Source organism: Ictidomys tridecemlineatus, chromosome 1 (assembly GCF_052094955.1).
Source record: "Ictidomys tridecemlineatus isolate mIctTri1 chromosome 1, mIctTri1.hap1, whole genome shotgun sequence".
Classification (NCBI taxonomy): domain Eukaryota; kingdom Metazoa; phylum Chordata; class Mammalia; order Rodentia; family Sciuridae; genus Ictidomys; species Ictidomys tridecemlineatus.
This window is the reverse complement of record NC_135477.1, coordinates 50,416,553-50,434,950: the sequence shown is the minus strand read 5'-3', so window position 1 is coordinate 50,434,950 and position 18,398 is coordinate 50,416,553. Positions and strand designations below refer to the sequence as shown.

General features: G+C 57.5%; 1 protein-coding gene across 7 annotated transcripts in view; it reads left to right on the top strand.

The window, feature by feature from the left end:
• Cdh23 (cadherin related 23) overlaps window positions 1–18,398 on the top strand; it is a 377,491-nt gene that overhangs the window by 210,582 nt on the left and 148,511 nt on the right. Inside the window, exon 1 of one of the 7 annotated variants that reach the window (XM_078040871.1) lies at window positions 17,591–17,613. The exons of the other annotated variants lie outside the window; for them this stretch is intronic. The gene's annotated coding sequence lies outside the window, so the exon portion shown is untranslated. Of the gene's footprint in view, window positions 1–17,590; window positions 17,614–18,398 lie in introns of those variants that run through there. 7 annotated transcript variants of the gene reach the window in all.

The window sequence follows — 18,398 nt, the reverse complement described above, 5'->3', positions numbered from 1 at the left end:
CCCAAACATCATTACGCATCTACTAAGTTCCTGCCTTGTGCCGGGTCATGAGAGGTGCCGAGTGTGGGCTGCTGTCTAAGGCTCATACTTCATTCTGGTGGAGAAGGCTGGGGAGGGGCTGAGCTGGGGATCAGCAGTGGCGCGCTTGCCTAGCACATGTGAGGCCCTGGGTTCAATCCTCAGCAGGAGGAAGAGAAAAAAGAAAGGAGGGAAGGAAGCAGACTCCAAGGACATGAGTGGGCGCCAGGGCAGAGAGGGCATCTTCCACTCTGGGGCCCAGGAGGGCCTCCCAGGAAGGCTGAGCAGGGGTAGTGTGTGGTGGAGGTGGCCGCAGAGCTGGGAAAGAAGAACCTTCTAGCAGCAGGTGCTCCCCTGCAAGGTATAGAGGACCCACAAGGTACACAGCCTGGCCTTTTCCTGAAGTAGGGCAGAGACTGGTGGGACTGGCTGGGGCTCCGAGAGGGGAGACGGAGGCCGCAGCCTTCATCAGAGGAGGCTGTCGGATGGGGGGTGCCTCTTCCCGTTACTGTGGGACCCGGGAGTTACGGCTGATGTGGTCTGGCCCACCCTTTCTTAAGGAGCCCTCTGACTGCTAAGGGGGTTCCTGGGGACCAGAGGCAAGGTGGCGGGGGCTGGAGAGTAGGAGGTCTTCTCCAGGGGACCTTGCCCAGCCACCATGACCGCCTGCTGCGGCTGGCAGGGCTTCCTCCGGCTGCCTGGTGACTCACTGCAACGTAGCGTCTTCCTCAGACAACGACGTTGGGGAGAAGCCTGGGAACCCACAGTCCCCCTATAATGAAATTCTCAAAGTCCAGTAGAACCACCACCCAGAGCTCTGGCCAGGAGGACCCTGGGCCTTTGTGACAGAGGCTCTCTGATGTTCACCTGGCCTCGGCCAAAAGGCTGAGAGCCGTGAGGCTGGCCCAGGGCTTTGACCTCCAACCCCAGCCTTCTGCCATGGGACCTGCCCAGGCCCCAGGGAGGGGAAGGGGCCTCCAGCCCCACCCGCCCGTCCACGAGGAGGATCACCCGTGTCCTGTCCCCACTCTGCCTGGGGTCCACCTCTGGGAAGCCATGGCTCTTTACCACTCTACACATCCCAAGAGGACCTGGCAGGTGCCCCGGCCGGCCTATCCCACACCCCCCACTGCCTGCAGCAGAGGGGCCGCGCCTCCACCCCACTGCACCCCGTCTGCCCAGGAACCTGTACGTCTGGCTTCACCTGGGTGAGAAAGGCCGCTGGTTAGAAATAAAAATCAGGGCTTTGAAGCCAGACTGCTCTGCCACTTTTGATCTGTATGACCTTAGGGGACTTATTTATTCTCTGATTCCATTTTCTTATCAGTGATGGTAGCTCCCTCACAGAGCTGTGGGGAGGGAAAATGAGTTCATATTTGTATTTAGAACCGCGTCTGGTCATAAAAAGCACTCTCTGTACGTTGACTATTGGGATTCGTGCCCAGCCTGGGAGACAGGTCTGTTTAACTTGCCTTTGTCAGGGAGAAAGAGGGCTCAGAGAGGTTAAGGGGGCTGCCCAAGGTCATACGGCCAGAAGGTGGAGGATTTGACCTTGGACTCTCAGTCCTGCGCCTCTTGCACGTGCCTGTGCCGTGGAGCGCTGATCGCCTCCTTTGCAGACGAAGCCCTCTTGTTCTCTCCCATTTCAGTTTTCTAAACCGTGTTGATTTTCCCTTCTGCATCTGTGCCGGGGAGAGGCGTCCCAGGGACAGCCGTAGTCTTGAGGAAGCACATGCAGCTAAGCTCAGGCGGCTCTGCGGGGGCCCTTAGGCAAAGAGCCCCCTCTGGAGTGAGGCAGGTCATCTCCAAGGATCCGCTGGAAGCAGGGGTTAAGAACCCCAGGGCTTTGGACCCACCGGGCAAACCACTCAAAGATCTGGTGCCCCCAAAGGGGAGGCTCTGCCCACTCCAAGAGCTGGGAGGGAGGGAGAGGAGGGAGATTAAAAAATAAAAAGGGACCTCGCCATCGAGGTGAACAAGGACACATCTGCCAGGAGCTCATTCCCGTTTCAGGCAGATGACACCATTAATTTGTTTGAGGGGCATAGGGAAAAAAAGAAAAAAACCAAACAGAATTACCCACCTCCCCGAGGAGAAGACAGCACCGGGTAAACAAAGGAAAGCGAACGACGGCAGAAAAGCCGCATCCCAGAACGTGGGGTCATTTCTGTGGAGTCGGGGGCAGCCATTTCAGGGACGGAGGGGAGGCGGCTCTTTTTCTTCTGCTCATCTCAGACTTTATTTCCACCCCTCACTCTTGCTTTCCGTTTCACGTGTGCTCCAGACCTGTCGGGGAGCCGCGGCCCACGACCTTGTATTTATTTAAATTTAGTTTCACATTTGTTCCTGTTAGGGGCTCTGCCCAGGCTGCGGGGTCTCTGGGCCCTCCCGGCGTGGCCCTGCAGAGGTTGTGGTCTTGCTGCAGGCTCCTGCAGGGCCACTCCCAGGCAGTCCAGGGGTTTGCAGGAGGCAGATAGACCACTGGCCCTCACCCCCACCCCACACACAGGCACCCATGACCCTGGCTGGAGAAGAACCTGCATCTTTATTCCCACTAACGTCGGACTGCACTACAACCTGCCCTTTCCTTATGTCATAGGTCTAGAAGCAAGCCACCACTGATTATTTTGTTTTTTGTTTTTTTAATATTTATTTTTTAGGTGTAGATGGACACAACACAATGCCTTTATTTTTATGTGGTGCTGAGGATCAAACCCAGGTCCCGCCCGTGCTAGGCGAGCGCTCCACCACTGAGCCACAATCCCAGCCCCCTCACCACTGATTATATAGCAGTGTCTGTGACTTTGACCCCAAGAGAAATCTCAGGTATTTTCATATCACATGCCCAGGAATCTCAACATGCCATTTACACTCATCGCTGTTTGAAATTGCAGCAGGGGTCAGACCCGCTACTGAACCTCATTGTTGAGCGCTTTCCAAAGCACACCTATCACCACGGCACCTTTTTAAAAGACTTTGATAACTACGTTTCTAAATAATTGGTTGATTTTGTGGTCTCTTTTATGTTATGCAATTAAAAACATTATAAGGCCCGGCGTGGTGGTGCACGCCTGTCATCCCAGTGGCTCAGGAGGCTGAGGCGGGAGGATCACGTGTTCAACACCAGCCTCAGCAACTTAGCAAGGCCCTGAGCAACTCAGGGAGACCCTGTCTGTAAATAAAATACAAACAGGGCTGGGGGTGTAGCTCAGACTGAGTGCCCCTGGTACCAAAATAAGGAAGGAGGGAGGGAGGGAGGGAAGGAAGGGGAGAAAGAAACCAAACTGTGGAAGCAGTGAGGAGAGGTGAGGAAGGGGGAGGACAGGCTGGCCGCATGCCGTGGGCAGGATGGCAGTCCACACTTTCTGTGGGTGCACGATCACCCCGTTACCAGGACCTGCTTTCCCCTCCACTAGGCAGATCACTGGGATCTGGCTAGAGATCGCCTCCTGCCCACGGAATCCCCACAGGAGGGAAAAAGGAGGTGGATGGGATGCCCCCGACATCCTGCACCTCTTACCACTTGTGGCTTCACGCGTGAAGACAAGCAGAGAGGACGCAGGGGCGAGGCCCCCCTCCAGGAGCAGCTGAGCAAGGCGTGCAGCCCAGGGGAGGTCTGGATCCCCCACCCGTGCCCAGACCCGGGGCCCATCCTGGCTGCTCTTATTTCTAAAAGGAAGAGCTTCTGGGCGTTCTGTGCCTTCACAGGGGTTATGCGTCCACCCACAGCAATGTCCACCCAAGAAGACTTGCTGCTGCCCACTGAGCATCCCTCCAGTGGGCAGGGGTCTGTCTGCAGGGCCTCTGCTGCCCACAGCTTCTGCTCACATGTCCAGGGCCCCAGAAAAATATCTGTTGCCTTCAAAGGCAATTGGTTCTGGGCAGGAAGCCGCGAGCGCAGGACGCAGCCAGCGCAGGACGCCCCGTCTGTGTGGTGTCCCCTTGATTCCCCCCAGCTGACTTCTCCGGGCCTCTTATTACCATGACGATTATTCTGGCCTTTCTTTCCCCGGTGACGTCCCACGGGGTGACTCCTCCCGAAGGCTAAGCTCCAACCCTCCTGAGGACCAGAGCGTGTCCTGGGGTAACTGAGACACCCCTTGCTTTAGTCTCCTCTGTAAATGTCATTAGCATGCAGTTGCACCAGGCCCCCAGCCCCGGGGGGGAGCCCACAGTGACAGCGCCCGTCCCTCACCCCTGCCCACCTCAGCCTGTGTGGCTCCCAGTCCCAAGTCCCCCCTGATGACTGGGGCTCATCTCTCGTGTTGGGTTTGGGGAGCTGTGCCCTTGCCTGCCCTGGGCGGGTTGTCTGCTTCCCTGTGTGACCACCTACGCTCCTGGGCAGGACTGGAGCCATCGGAAGTAGCGGGGATCACTGATCCGTGGGTGACGTTCCCTATACATAGCAGCTGGTCTTTCTGAAGACACCCCCTGGAGTCAGAAGCAGCCTCGTCCCCTCCTTTCTCCACCATCTCTCTGTTGTTGAAGCCCCCTGTGCCCCCTCCCTGTGGACAGCGGTGGGCCCAGTTTCACCCCAGAAAGTGATTTCTCCCTGTAGCACCCCGCCCCCCAGCTCTCCCCGACAGCACTAGGTGCTCCTCTCCCGTCCTGACCTGGGGCAAGCACAGCTCCATGGGCCTCGAGCCCTGGGTCCCCCGATGTGGCAACCACAGGCCGCGACATCCTAGTCATCAAGACAGAGAAAGCGCAGGTCGCGCTGGGCAGCTGTGGGTGCTCCCGAGCCACACCCAGCTCTGCTTTCTGGGCTCCTGCCAGCTGTCCCCTGAAAGAGGAGAGTGGGGCAGGGTGGGGGCAGAGGGGCAGGCTCGCGTGGCAAGGCCCAGCGTCACAGCACGACTCCTCTGTGGAGGCTCAGGCAGACCTGCCTTCCCCACGCCAGGCCTCCGTCCCTCCCCGTCTGTTAAAAAGGAATTCCTTCAAAGAGAGTCGAGAGCAAGGAGGTGTTGACCCCCAGCTGGGCGTCCACCTGCATCCCTGGCAAGAGGGTGCCCGTCATGGAGTCCCCAGATCGGTCCCGACGAGCACCCGTGTCAACAGGCACATGATCTCAGACTCTTTTCACATGAGCAAAACTGGGTTCAGAGAGGGAGCCTTCTATGGAAGGTCACAGAACATAGCAAAAGATAGCCGAGGGCCATCGAGCACACGGGGTAGTGGGCACCCTGGACAGGGGAGACAGGTGCTCCAGGGACTCTCCCAATGGGTAGGAGGTGGGAGTCCATTTACCTCGTTTACTCGTTGAGCACCTACTATGTGCCAGGTGCTGATCTCTGTACCACCCACCACTGAACGCCAGGCAGCCCAGCCCCCTGGCAGCCAGTGTTCCAGTGGCGGAGATTAAAGAAACAGACGCACGGGGAGGCAGGCAGTGACCACTGCCAGGGGGAGACAGCAAGCTGGGCTGGGCTCCGGGAGGACTGGCCAGCGGGGAGGGCAGCAGCAGAGACCTCTGCAGCGTGATTACATTGGCCAGAGACCCCCAGTAGTGAGGGTCCAGCCCTGTGGAACTTTCTGGAGAGAAGAACAAATTCATGGATCTGAGGCAGGGTCCTCAGAGAAGGGACAGGAAGCTGGCTGAGCGTAAGAAGCAGGGAGTGACACCATGTGACTGAGGTGCTAGAGGACATGCCATGGAAACAGGCTAGTGCCCGTCAATCACAGGTGGGCAGAACAGGGTGCTTCCACCCAGTGGGATGTCACCCAGCCATAATAGGGTGACACAAACGCCATGTGCCGTGTGAGTCCATCTGTAGGAAGTGTCCAGAGGCCAGGTGGTAGGCAGAGAGGGGAATGGTGGCTCAGGGCCCTGGAGGTGCCAGGAGCAGCTGCTTAATGGACACAGGGCTTCCTTTGGGAGCCATGAAAAGGCTCAGCAGGGCCCAGTGGATACAGTAGACACCATTTGTTTGCATACTTTAAAGTGCTAAAGAGGGTGACTTTTATGTTATATGAAATTTACCTTAATTTTCTAAAAGGTGCTCTCGCTGCTGGTGACGAGGAGTGAAGTGAAGGGGCCATGACGAGGGTGACTAGGGTGGGTGACTAGGAGTGAAGGAAGGGGCCGGGACAAGGAGGTGACAACCTGGGTTCAGATGGGGCACAGCGGTCCTTGGGTTAGGAAGGTGCTGTGGGGGTGAGCCGTGGTCCCCCGCTGCATCTGTCTGGAAGGGACGTTTGCTGGTGGGGCTGGGAGTTCCTCGTGGCTGTCCGGGCACCCGTCGGTGAGGGTGATGGAGTGGGTGGTCAGCTTTCAAGGGTCCTGTTTGACCTGCTTGTCAGCCATCCCAATGGAAGTGCCAGCAGGGCAGGTGGGATGTGCTGGTAGATGTCCAGGAAGTGGCTCTGGGGTCGGGGACACTGGCTTGTATCGTTTGGTGATCTCTGTAGTGGAAATGCTCCACCATGGTCAACGCCAAGTGACTGATGTGGTGGCTCCCCTAGGCTCTAGAAATGGAGCAGGAGGCTCTGTGTGGGTCCAGGCTGCAGAAATAGAAGCTGCCAGTGTCCGCATCGAGATTCAAGCTGGCCTCGCTGGTCCCAGGGTCTCACCCGGGAAAGGGCGTGGCCAGAGCAGAGAGGAAGGGGCTGGGCAGCCCTGCCCTCCTCACTCCCCCCCACTCCCCCCTCCCCCCCACTCCCCCCCCCCCACGTTTCACCTTAGGGGAGAAGAGGACTGGGAAAGAGCCGTCGTGAGGGAGGGGGAGCTCCCGAGAGGCACTGAGGGCAGAATGATTGAGGCATGAAGGGTGGGTGAGCAGGGAGAGGCAGGACTCAGGATGGGGGCCCAGCGGCCCTGACAGCCGTCAATAGCCACAAATTAGCAGCTGCGTCCATGTTTACTTTTCTGTGCGAACAGGATGATTGGTTTTAATCGCCCCCATTAGAGAATGTTCCACCTGCCAATCTGTACTGAGCACGCCCACCAGGCTTCAAAACACAGAATCCCCTTGGCCCTTCTCCTGCCTGCCTCCAGAGCCTTCTCTGGCCCCTGCCTGGCTGGGGGTGGGACTGTGCTTAAAGACGCAGACCCCTAGGGTGCAGTGAGGACCCCATGGATCCCACAGGCATTATGTGAGCAAAAGAAACCAGTCTCAAATGCTTTACTGCTGCCTGATTCTAGAACATTCTCAAAAAGCTTAGGAGCAGAGAACAGAAGATCCGTGGTTGTCAAGGGTTAGGGTGACAGGACAGAGGGCAGAGGGCAAAGGGATAGAACAAGCACGTTTGGGCGGGGGGCATGAACTGATCTCCGTCCTGGTTGTGAGGGAAGTGGGTAACCAGAATCCGTCCACGTGTTAAAATTCATAGAATTGTGCTGGGTGCAGTGACACAGGCCCGTGATCCCAGCAGCTCTGGAGGCTGAGGCAGGAGGATGGCAAGTTCAAAGCCAGCCTCAGCAACCTAGGGAAGCCCTAAGCAACTCAACAAGACCCTGTCTCTAAATAAAATATGAAAAAGGACTGGGGCTGTGACTCAGTGGTTGAGTGCTCCTGACTTCAATCCCCAGTCAGCTCCTAGAAAAGTATACCAAAATGTCGATCTTGTGAGTTGTTAATTAAAAAAGTAGATTATGATATATTGAAGATGAAATGAGAGGCAGCCGAGTCAGCAGTCCCCGCGGTGGGCTGTTAGGTCTTGATAGCACCAGGCTCCTCATCATGGTCATAAATCATCAAGCCTGTCACAGGCACCCTCTTAGGCAGCCAGCAAGGCAGGCTGGTTGGCCTTGAATCCCACGAGGAGTTTGAACCTAATTCGGGAGGTATTTGGGAGTCACTGATGGTTCTTGAGCGTGAGCGATAGCCTCTGCGCTGTGCTTTAGGTTGATGAGTCTGAACACGTGGAGAATGGGGATGGGGACCCAGGTGAAGGTGGGGAGCACAGATGGGTAGAGACTGGGCCCAGGCCAAGCCTGCTTGACGTGGGGTCTGTGGGAAGGGGGAGCAGGCTGGATGAGGCTGGGGTTTGGAGTTCTAGCAATGGGAGGGACAGAAGTTTAAAGGGCAGCTGGGGAGAGGCTAGAAGAGGGGAAGAAGATGTGGGCTGCTCCCACCTGCCACCCCCATGCTGGGCAGCAGGGGCCAGGCCTCTTGGTTCCGTCTGAGCCCCCACTGAGATCCTCACCCGAATGACTCCATCCTCCCTGTCCCTGAATCTCATCTTCCCCGTCTCCGCCTCCTCTCCCCTCCCCTGCATCTCCATCTGTATCTTCTGATTTGATTCTCACACCACAGCCACGGTGTGGCCATACACATCTCCAAATGATGTCCAGCAGGAGGGTCCTGTGCAGGAAGGTGGCCGTGCCCAGGGGCAGCAGAGAGGCCCCTGGGGCTGTCTCCAGGCACGACTACACCTTCACCTGGGGCCTGCACCCTGTCCCAGCCCAGACCCCTCCCTCAGGACATGTGAGGTGCCTTTGTTGGTGGGAAGGGGCAGCTCTCCCTGGCAGAGGGCTAGGAAGCGGGGGCTGCGGTCACCCACCAGCCCTGGGCTCCCAGGACACCAGGTTCACAGCCTCTCCTGGCAGTGGGTCTCCATTTTGAACAGCAACCTCAAGAGGACAGTTTGTTAAGGTCACCAGCAGGTCCGCTCCAGGGCCATCTCCCTTCTGGCTCCAAGCACCCTTCTCAAGATGATGGGCTCACGATTGGAGGACAGGAGTGGGGACACTGGTGTGATTGTCAGCTGGCAGTGTCCCCCCCTGATTTCCATAAGGCGTTGAGATGCCTTTGTCTTGCCATACATTTTTTCCTCTGTGTGTAAGCAGGGAAATAGCTTCCTCACAGTGGAAAGATGGAGACAGAGCCCTCCAAGTGGGAGACCCAGCTCCCAGCAGGGCACCCTGCCCTTCCCTGCTCTGTCCTGAGGCCCTGGTGAGAGAGCAGAGGGCTGGACACTCAGCCTCTGCCTGCAGCAGCCCTGCGCTGCTGGCCACTCATTCCTCCCCAGAAGGGCCGCTCCTGGGTGCAGGAGAATTCTGGGCCTGGGGCAGATGAGGATGCACTTCTCTCCCCCTGCATTGGGGTCTCCCTGCATCTCTGAGAACACTTACATCCCACTTTAGTCCCCCACCAAAACCACAACCAAAACTCGGGTACAGAGTTTGCCAGTTGGACAGCAGAGGAAGGGACTGAGGCCAGGTGTGTGGGGGACAGCAGGTTGGCAGATTCTGAAACGTGGCCACTGGTGCTGGGAGGCCAGCCCAGGGTTGTGCGATGGAGCCGGAGGGAAGAGACTGTTGAGAGTTCCACACGGGGCTGGAACCTTCCACACAGGATCCTATGCTGGAGGGAGAAGGGGAGGAAGGGGACAAGACTCACTTCCTAGGGATCATGAGGGTGGAGGTCTCGCTGGCTGTCCTTAATGTAAGATCTAGGGACTCATAAATCCTACCTGCTTCCTCTGCCCTTCACACATGAATGACAACCTGGGAGCCCGTAGCAGCAGGCAGCTCCTTAGCTGGGGCTAGGACGGTCCCTGTGGCTCATCCTTTGACCATGACCATGTGGAGCCTTGCCTCCCAGCCAGCCCCCCAAGGCCACAACACTGCACTAAGAGCCCATGGGGCTGAAGGCTTTGAACCCTAAAAGTCCAGGGTAGCCCAAAGATTAGAATGTCTCCAGAAATGACCATTGACTTGGTGCACAGAAATGGGGCCAGAATAGCTAGTCTCATCTCTGGAAGTGGACACCGTGAACTTGACCTTATCCCATAGCAGGACCTACGGCCAGCACACAGGACCCACTTGGAACAAGGCTGAGCAGGGCCTAGTGGTGGCCGTGTGCCCACCGTCACTGGCAAAGCACCAGCACTTTATGTGCACGTCCTGTGAGGGTCAGAGCAGCCTTTGGGGAGCTCACCCATGGGAAACGGGGTGCTCAGAACCCCTTGCTTTCCACCCCTGCACAGCTGGGCAGTTGTGTCAGCTGCCTCTGCTGCACCCCGTAGAGTCGGGGACCATGCTCTCTGATTACCTGTGACTACCTAGGTTTCAGTACTTTAATACCCACATCTAGGATGCTCTGAACCAGGTAAACCTGGAATGCAAAAGAGAAAGAGCAGGGCTGACCCACTCCCCGGTGACATGGGCTTTGCGGGGTCCCTGGAATTGGACTCAGCTCAGGAGCAGGAGGGCAGGAGGAGGGAGCAGAGGAGACAATAAGGTGTTAGGAGTGGCTGGATTTGGAAGATTTGTGAGATTCCCACAGTGCACTGGGGCGAAGGGCTGCAAATTAGGGAAAACTGAATTCAAAAACACCTGTCCTCGTTGGCTTAATGCAGATACCCAGCGCACATCCAAATTCATCTCCCAGAGGAGCTGGGGCTGGCTGGGGGGTGGAACGTGATGATCCAGGCAGGGGAGGGAGGGAAGGTGTGCGGAGCAGGTGAGGAGCACCTGCCGGCCGGAGCCTCCTCCACACACGGATGATACACACGTCTGTGATGAAAATGACGGCTCTCCAGCGCTCTTCCTCCAAGTGCCAGCTGCCAATCGGATTGAATTAGATTTCACAGGGGGTTTTGCAATACATGGAATTCACCAGCAAATTACTCTTAAAGAGGGAAAATCAATCATTTGGAGCAGAGATAAGCTGAAGGCAGGGCAGCTGGGATTGATCCTGGCTGTGCAGGTGTGTGTGGAATTCCACAGATAACCTGGGAAGCTGGGGTGGGGGCCGGCGAGAGCGGCAAGGGGGGGCAGAGGAGGGCTGAAGGGGGGAAGGGGGAAGAGGAAGGCAAGGAGAACAGCCAAAGGGAGGGGAAGAGGAGGGACAGAAGGAGTGCCCAGGTGGGAAGGTGTCCTGGTCCCTCTGGGCTGCTATCACCAATTGTCGTAACTGGATGACTCGTAAACAGACACTTATTTCTCTCATTCTGGAAGCTGGGAAAGATCCGCATGCTGCCAGATTCAGTGCCTGGTGAGAACTGGCTTCCTGTTTCCCAGATGACCATCTAACTGTGTGTCCCCACGTGGCAGAAGGGGCAAGGGTCTCTCTGGGGTCTCTCTAAGAGCCTCAGTCCCATTCGTGAGGCTCTGCCTTCACCACATCACCTCCCAAAGCTCACCTTCTTGGGGGTTAGGATTTCACTATATGAATTTGCAGGGGACCCTGGCAGCCTAGCAGAGGAGGGGAAAGAGAGACACAAAGGGGCAGCAGAGGGGCCAGGAGGGAGAAGGAGGAAGAGAAGGGAGAGCCTGGGCTGGAAGAAAAGGATTTAAAAGACTCAGGTGTTAAAGGGCCCAGAGAGAAGAGCCCAGGCTGAGCTTTCCATTTTGCAGATCAGGAATCTGAGGCAGAGAGGGAAAAGGGCTTTCCCCAGTCACCCAGCAATGGGTGGCAGCCCCAAGAAAGCCAGTGACCACCTCAGACCCACGCCGCGCCAGGACCCACACCACAGAGGAGCCCTGGAGGGGGCAGTGGGATGATTCCCAAAGCAAGGGCTCCTCCCTCCCTCCTGCAGGCCTGGCAGTCTACCCAGATCTGGGATGGAGACCGGGAGCCTCTGAGCCACTGGTGGCCAGACAAGCTGGAATGCAGAAGAGAAAGGCACCAGGGCCCGCTACCAACCTCGTGACCTAAGCCTTATTGGGTCCCTCGGGTGAATTTAGGGGCACAGAGACAGTGACCTCTACAAGGCTCCTTCCGTTGCCCTCTGGCCTCTGACTTTGAAGCAGGCAGCCCCGGGGCACAGTGCACAGGCGGCAGCTGCCCCACAGGTGGGCAGGGGCGGGCAACCTGGCACCCCCTAGTGGTGCCTCAGAAGGGAGAGAGGGGACGAGAAGAGGCCACCTGCCGAGGTTCACTTTGCCACATCTGATTGGGGTTAATTAAGTGAAAGGATAAAGAATACATCTTCAGTGGACTTTGATTTTCCACCGCTCAATAACATGGATCAGACCAACAGAAAACACAGAAGGAGGGAGGGAAAGAGACCTACAGCCCTGCTCCAGATGGGAGCCTCTGCCCCTCTCTGCATGCCTCCCTCATTCCTGGCCAAGGTCTAGAAAGCAGCCCCTCCCTGGGAGTTTCCTCTCAGCCCTTTTTTATATTTTAAGACAGGGTCTTGCTGATCTGCTTAGGGCCTTGCTAAGTTCCTGAGGCTGGCTTTGAACTCATGATCCTCCTGCTTTGGCCTCCGGAGCTGCTGGGATTACAGGCATGTACCACCCAGCCTGGGGCACTCAGTCTTGACCAAAATTTTGCAGTGTACCCACAATAGCCCATCAGGAAGACTTCTCTCCTCCCATTTTGCAGATGAGGAACTTGAGGCTCAAGGAGATAAAATCCTGTGTGCAAACACAGAGCTGAAGGAGGGAGCGCCTGAATCTAGACTCAGGTCTGGCTCCAGGGTTTGTGCTCTAACCAACACTGAAGTCCAGGGCCTCGCACCCTGGAATCTTAGTCACAGGGCTCTTCCTGGCAGGTTTGAGTTCTGGACAGGGTTTCTGTGAAGGGCGTGCTAATTCTGGAGGCCCGTCTCTGCATTCCAGCTCCCTAGCCCCACTCTCTGCTGGGGCTCACCCTGCCACCACCCAGACACCACCCACAGGTTCCCCGGGAGCTCACCAGGTCCCCGGGGATTCTCCATCCTGCTCACAGCAGCCCCAGCCCCATCACCCCAACATAAAGACAGCCCTGGTCCTCACCTTCCCCCGTCCGCCCTGTGTTCACATAACCCTAGGCCTTTTCTCTCCTGTTGAAAGGAATAAAGGTCCCCCCAGGGGCACACTGTAGTTTCCTAGGTGGCGTGAGGGTCCCCTCTACTTGGTACTTGAGGTGCAAAGGAGAGCACACACAGCAGCCCTGCCTCCAGGGACTCTCCTTTCTTAGGCCAAAAACCACAATTCACAGAAAATGCTGGAACAAAGGTAGCACTGCTTCATTTCATCCTGGGGAGGGGGTGGCTTCCCTCTGCCCTTTCACAGATGAGGAAACTGAAGATCTAGGAGCAACATGAGTTACCCAAGGTCACAGAGCTGGAAGGGATGGAGCCCAGTCCTCAGCTTTGAATCCTGCTCTTTCCTGCATCCCACCACTGAGCCACTGGCCCAGGTCCCACACTAACTGGCAGCAGAGAGCAGGGCCAACGGGGTGTCACCACAGCAGGGTGGGGCCTGGGGAAGTGGAGAGCCAGGCAAAGGCAGGTTTCGTGTTTAGCGCGGGGGAGCCTGGAGCACCGGTCAGTTCTTCCTCCCTTTGGGGGACCAGGTTGTCTGCAGAGAGAAACGCAGGTGCCAAGCTGGGGGGGCCCAGCTCCAGCGGTGGGGGGGCACCCATAGCGGGGGACCAGCCCAAATCCACCTCAGGACAGAAAAGGCTGGGTATGACCGTGGTTAGACCATGGAACTGCTCCTTGTCCCAGGCTGCCGGGAGCGTTCTGCAAGCTAAGGTGTGTAGAGGGCCCAGCACGCGCTGGATTCCCTGCACAGAGCTGGAAAACGCGCCTAGTACGCGCCGCCGCTCTGCGCCGTGGTTCAATCCGGGCACCAAAGAAAAGCTGAGAACACTGAGCCTGGGGGCCCGTCACCACCTCTGGTAGTCACAAGGTGCCGGGGCAAAAGAGATCGTTCTGGGCAGGGGCAGCGTCTGCTCCGACCGCCAAGGCCAAGGCCAAGGCCAAGTCCGCCTCTCGAGCGCGAGGAGGCGGGAGCCGGGCGGCGGCCCCTTCTGTCGGGCGGCTGATAAGGCGCTGCCCTCCGCGGGGGACGGGAAGGCGGCCGCCACCAGGAGCCACGGGGCAGGACTGCGGGAGCCAGGAGTGATTTCACGTGCGCGTCCCCCGCCCAACAAATAAATAAAGCTGAGCCCGGCGACGCCTCCCCGCGGGCAGCCCGGCTCCCAGCCCGCTGCAGCTCGGCGGCTCGGGGACCGCGGCGGCCGCCAATCAGCCTTCTCATCACCTCGCCCAGCTGGAGGAGAATTTAATCCAGCAGGCTCCTCTCCACACACACTGGGGCTCCTTTTGATGTCCTCTTTATCTCCCTTTCCAATAAAATTGCCCCTCAAGAGCTCCAAGAGCACCCCCTGCCTCCCACCCCAGGTCGGCAGCCCCCCTCTGTAAATGGCAGGACAAGGGCACGGAGGAGGCCGGGCAGGGCTGGGAGGAGGGATGCTCTCTCTGCTGGGAGCTTGGCCTCAGCTCCCTAAGCTTGGCTGGGCCCCACCCCTGGGCCTTGCTCACCGATGTGTGAGATTCAGGCAGGAGGCTTGAGGGTCCTCTCCCTGGCCCCAGCTTCCTTCTCCTAAAAGGGGTGGAAGGATGCGGATGCCACCAGGCCAGGTGAGGATTCTGTCTCTGTGTGGCAGAGTGGGGGGTGACAGATAAGTCACCCAGCCCAGGGCTCTGTTATAGGGGATTTGCACCAACTCAGCCCGAGAGTATCTCCCTGTCACACACCCCTGCCACAGGGGCTGACAGTCACCAGTCCCAGCAGGTGACTGTTCATGTTCTAAAAGGGGCAGGTTGAGCATTTAAAGGGTCACCCAGAAGGTGACCCTGGGGATCTCAGGACAGCAGCACATGGGGTCCACACAACTGCTGTGTCAGGCCTGAGTGAAATTCTAGTCCCTGGAACAGATCAGGGAGGAGGGAGAAGGCCTAGCTCCCAGACCTACAGAGCTCCCAAAGGGGCCAGGGCTCTCCCCTCTGGGGCCCCTGCCTCACCAAAGCACTTACACCAGGGGCTTCACCTGGGCCTGCACTGGGCCCATTCTGTCCACCAGGCGACTCTTCAATGACCTCAGTGATCAGACAGCCCCGCCCCCCATGTGATTCCAGGGCCACACCTCAAGGTGGATGTTCCTCAGTGGCCACCCCAGGGGCTGTCACACATGGGGCCTCTTGGAGGCGCCTCTCAACAGACCGCTGGGCCCCACCCCAGAATTTCAGTAGACCTGGGTTTGGCCCCCAAATCTGCATTTCTAACCAGCACCCAGTGGCACTGTTGTCCTGTTCCAGTGCCACACCTGGAGGACACTCTCTGCCCTGGCCCTCTTCTCCTCCCATGCAGGTCTCAGTGAACAACCTGAACTTCGGTGCAGAACCCTCAGGCCTGGTGTCCACCTCTCCTCAGCCTGGTTTCCTGGGGTGACCTCTCTGTGCCTCTGCCCTGCTGGCCTCTCCCACCCGCAATGGTGGCTCAGTGTTCCTCTGCTGCACTGAGGTCTTCCCAGCCCTGGCTGTGTGACACGGCTCCCTGGGGAGCGCCCCAAAGTGCAGCCAGCAGGCCCCACCCTGGGAGAGTCTGACCAGTGGCTCTCTTTTTAGATGAATTCACATCAGAATTGCCTGAAGAGAGTGAGGAGGGCGGCCCCGATGTGACTCACACATGGCTGCCAAGGTCACCCGTGTGCCCCAGTATTCCCCTGCTCCAGAGGGTAGCGTAGCTCCCGGCTGCTCCTGTATACAGTGCTCAAATCCTCAGCACGTTGCACCTGCAAGACCCACTGAGGCCTGAGGATTCCATGTTTAAAGCCACTTCCTCCATCTGGAATCCCTTTTCTGTTAGTTTAAAAGTTAAAAAAAAAAAAAAAAAAAAAAAAGCATTTTCCTTTCTTCCTAAGACCAGTTCAGTTCTGGGCAGCCTCCACTACAATTTGGCCTGGAGTGCTGTTTTCCTACCTCCATTTGTCCTGGTGACTAATATTGCTGACTGCCTGATCGTGCATCCCACGCCACGCACCCCCACTGCACAGGAGAATGCCCACATCAGGCCACCAAGCCTCCCTCTGTCCTACGATCTCTCAAGTTTCCCTACCTGGGCCCTCTGCAAACAGTAATATATTTGTTGCAGAGTACGCAGGCCTGGCATCTGGGCCTGGGCCCTGATCCCCCACTTTGCAACCAATCCCCTGTGCCCACCTTGGACAACTTCTCTGAACTTAATTTCCACAGGAGGGGCCCTTAGGAAGAGGATCACCCAGGGCAGCCCAAGAGTTGCTGAAACCCAATCCCTGAGCACCTACTGTGTGCCAGGGTCTAAGGTGGATTTACACTGTATGAAGCGTGATATATGGCCTCAAGGGGTTCCTGTCATTCAAGAATAACCACAGAGGGGACTGAACATGTGAGAGAAGCACTTTGCAGCCATTAAGAGAAATGAGGCAGATCTTTGGTTCTTTGGTATTTGGGGAGGGAGGGTTACTGGGAATGGAACCTGGGGTGCTTAACCACTGAACCACATCCCCAGCCCTTTTAATTTTTCATTTTGAGACAGGGTCTCACTAAGTTGCTTAGGACCTCACTGAATTGCCAACGCTGGCTTTGAACTTGCAATCCTCCTGCCTCAGCCTCAGTAGTTGCTGGGATTACAGGAGTGCACCACTGTACCTGGCAATATCTGGTACTTTTAAAGTGTTTGGACGGGGCCTGGCAGTAGGTGCGCAATACGTGTGTGCTTAGGTGGCCGCTGTCCTCGTCAGCAGTGCTGTTCCTAGTTAGGGAGCAGTCACCAAGACGTAGTTTTAAATGAAAAACTTGGACCCAGAGTGTACAGTGTGCGACTGTGTCGGGGTGGGGACAGCTTGGGTCTCTGCCACTGTCTGTAGATGGTGCCTCTCACAGGGTGGATTTCCTGGTCTGGTGGTCACCGCTGGAGAAGGCTCTCAAGGGGCAAGGTGGGAGGGAGACACAAAGTGTGTGCTCCTCGCACTTTTGAGTTATTGAGAGATTTCCCATGTCCCTGCTTATCATGTCTCTGACATTTTTTATGCTAAGAAAATAAAAATATGGCTGGGTCTGGGGCTGCTTCCTGCAGGGGCTTTATCCAGGCTCATGGGAGCAGGACCGAGGGGACAATGGATGGGGCAGAGATCAGCCTCCTCTGACCTCAACATCCTTCCTGCCCTGTCCCCTCCTCCTGGGTCCACCCTTGACCCTCCTCTGCTCCTCTCCCCAGTGTACCCCTCCTGGGGACCCCAAATCTGTGGCCCACCGAGGCCCCGGGAGGCAGCTCCTGGGGAGCTGGGTGTGCCCTGGGATCCTCTTGGCCCCTCGCCTTCACCCAAGATTCACCATCTCTTTTCTCTGGTTCCTTCCTCTCTACACCCTTGGGCTCCTCTCCGGCTCCTTCTTCCTGTCTCCATGCCCCTGACTGACCGACTCCCCCTGACAGAACTTGGTAAGTGAGTCTCCTTGGCAGGGCTGGGCTGGGGGTCCTGGTGGGCCACCCACTGCACCAGGGGACGTTTCTTTATGCACAGACTGTGCCCACCCCACATGGTCAAGGGGCCAAGGTTCAGGGAGGGAGAAGTGCTGTGTCACCTGCCTAGAGTGGTCACACTCCATGGCTTTTGGCTATCAGTGCCCCTTCAGGGATTTAATTGTCCCCTCCCCCTGACCAGATGGATGCCACATCAGAGAGATATGAAAATTCTGCCACCCAATAGGCCCAGAGGAGCGTAGCCCCACGGTCCCCAGGGAGCCACCCTGGGCTGGGGACTCTGGAGGCCCCGCTACTGCCTGGACGCCAGGATCAGCTCCCGCCTCCCACTCAAAACACCTGTGCCAGCAACGGCCTGCTCTTGGGCTCCTCCCGCCCCTGGGCTCCTGTCCCTGGCCTTGTGTTGCCAGGTTGGTAGAATGGAAAGAACTCAAGAGACCCGGGGTGGATAGCAACATGTTTTGTTCCCCAAAAGCACTGAGCCCGTGGAGCAGCTCTGGGGCTCCGAATCTTGCACTCTCTGGCTCCTGGAGGCTGTCATACCCTGTCCCATCTCCCTGCCCTGAATGGGAGGGACCAGCCTTGCATGGGAAGGCTTCCGAGGCCGGCGTGCCTGGCTGCCCCTCTCACCAGGAGAGCCCCTCTGCATCCCCTGGGTTCCCAAGAAGAGGGGCCATGCGCCCTTGGCCACACTGGGCTGGGGAGGGAGGTCAACAGGAGAAATGAGAGGTCAAACCCCTGGCAAGGGAGCCCGGGTGAGGGATCCACTGGCACCAGCACCAAGGGCCAGGTGGAGGCTCCTGACTGGCTGCACCTCAGCCCCCACCCAGCGGAGGGGAGTTTGGGGTGATCTCCCCCAGGGAGGCAGGAGAAAGCACGCGCATCTCTTTCTGTGAGCAGCCAGGCTCCGGGGGGTTGGTAGGCCACATGGCTCACCCTCAGCAATGGCTTTTCCTCCTAAGCTGGGGACTTGAGTAACATGGAGATGTCACATCCCAACAGTTTTGCATTAGAATAAATCAGGTATCAGATGGGGATTTTTTTTTGGGGGGGGCACCAGGATTGAACCCAGGGGTGCTTAACCACTGAGCCACATCCCCAGCCCTTCTTGTATTTTATTTAGAGGCAGGGTCTTGCTGAGCTGCTCAGGGCCTTGCTGAGTTGCTGAGGCTGGCTTTAAACTTGCAATCCTCCT